The sequence below is a fragment of the Coturnix japonica genome, unplaced genomic scaffold (assembly GCF_001577835.2).
Source record: "Coturnix japonica isolate 7356 unplaced genomic scaffold, Coturnix japonica 2.1 chrUnrandom486, whole genome shotgun sequence".
Classification (NCBI taxonomy): domain Eukaryota; kingdom Metazoa; phylum Chordata; class Aves; order Galliformes; family Phasianidae; genus Coturnix; species Coturnix japonica.
In genome coordinates, this window is record NW_015439881.1 from 130,650 (window position 1) to 132,747 (window position 2,098).

A 2,098-nucleotide genomic window follows, 5' to 3' on the forward strand; every position below is an offset into this window, starting at 1 on the left:
CAATAACCCCTTCCCCCCCCTATAAACCAGATTTCCACCGCTGTGAGAAGGCGATGGCGGCCAAAGGGCTGATGCCACCCCCGTGCCAGTGGTTACTACAGGCCGTCACAAGTCCATCTGTCCACCTCCTTGGGTGAGTGGCACCCCCCCCATTGGTGGCCCTATAGATGTCACCCCCCCTTGGTGTCCCTATGGATGTCCCCATGGTGTCCCTATGGATATCACCCCCCCCTTGTGTCCCTATGGATGTCCCCATGGTGTCCTATGGTATCACCCCCCCCTTTGGTGTCCCTATGGATGTTACCCCCCTTGGCGGCCCTTGGGATTGTCCTGGTTGTCTTTGAGTTCCTTCTTTCTGGGGGGGTGGTTGGGTTCTGTATGTCCATGGTTCTCTTGTTGACCCTATGGGTCCCTTGTGGTGTCCCCACGTCCTTCATGTCCCCTATGGTGTCCCCATGATGTCCCCATGTCCTTGAGGTCCCTCCTGGAGTCCCCATGATGTCCCCATATCCCCCAGGTCCATCATGTACCTATGTTGGTGCCTTCTGCCCTCCTGGTGTCTCCATGTCGTTCAGGCCCCATTAGGTGTCCCCATGATGTTCCCCATAGTCCCCCAGGTTCCATCCTGATACCCCTTGTGGGTGTCCTTATGTCCCTCCTGGTGTCTCCATGTCCTTCAGGCCCCTTGTGGTGTCCCCATGACACCCCCATATCCCTCAGGTCCATCATGATACCCTTGTGGTGTCCCTATGTCCTTATGCGTGTCCCCATATCCCTCAGGTCCATATGATACCCTTGTGGTGTCCCTATGTCCCTTAGTGCGTGTCTCCTTAAGACCCTTCCCAGTGCCCCCATTAAGGCCTATTAAGGCCTTAAGACCCCCCCATTGCCCCCCATTATCGCCCCCCAGTCACCATCCACCTCCGATCCCTTCAAAGTGACTTTCACCAGCCGCCTCCCTCACGACGGAACCACAGAGACGAGACGTCCAGAGCGCCGCCGGAAGTGACGCCACCTCCCGTTGGAGCAGCGAAGGGTATCATGGAGGTGAGGAGGGTAGAGCGACGCGCAGGAAGGGAGGGGTGGAGGGTTGGAGGAGTGAGGTGGGGGGAAGATGGCGGCGGGAGGTCAATCGTTGTCCGAAATGCATCAAAATGGGCCCAAAATGCTCTTTATGATCACAGAATGCCCCGAAATGGATTCGAAACACCTGAAAACGGCTCCAAAATAGTCCTTGAAGCATTCATCCCTTACATTGCTTCCAAACACCCTGGATTGGCCCCAAAATCCCTCAAAACGGTCCCAAAATACCTCAAAATGGCCCCAAAATCCCTCAAAACGGCCCCAAAATGTCTCAAAATGACCCCTAAGTGGTCTCAAAATCCCTAAAAATGGTCCCAAAATACCTCAAAACGGCACCAAAATCCCTCAAAATGGCCCCAAAATCCCTCAAATTGGCCCCAAAGTGGTCCCAAAATCCCTCAAAACGGCCCCAAAATCCCTCAAATTGGCCCCAAAATGGTCCCAAAATCCCTCAACATGGTCCCAAAATACCTCAAAATGGCCCCTAAGTGGTCTCAAAATCCCTAAAAATGGTCCCAAAATCCCTCAAAGTGGCCCCAAAATCCCTCAAAACGGCCAAAAAATGCCTCAAAATGGCTCCAAAATCCCTCAGAGTGGTCCCAAAATCCCTCAAAATGGCCCCAAAATCCTCCTCATTATCTTTGTAACTACTTCTAATGCCATTAAATACTATAACATGGCCCCCAAATAGCTCAAAATGGCCCCAAAGCGCCCCCAATAACCTGAGGGGTATTTAGGGGATAAATGGGGTATTTAGGGGGTTCTGGAGGGATTTAGGGGCAGAAATGGGGTATTTAGGTTGCGAGTTGGGGTGGGGAGGGGTATTTCGAGGCCTTTTTGGTCGCAGTTTTGAAAGTACCTCCCTTTGCGATAGTGCCATTTTGGGGGTGCAATCCAAAGTGACAAGAAGAAATGGGGGCCATTTTTGGGACCATTTTGGGGTATTTTGAAGCTGTTTGGGCCATATTTGGAAGTCACTAAAAATGGGTATGAGAGAGGACTGATGGGGGTATTC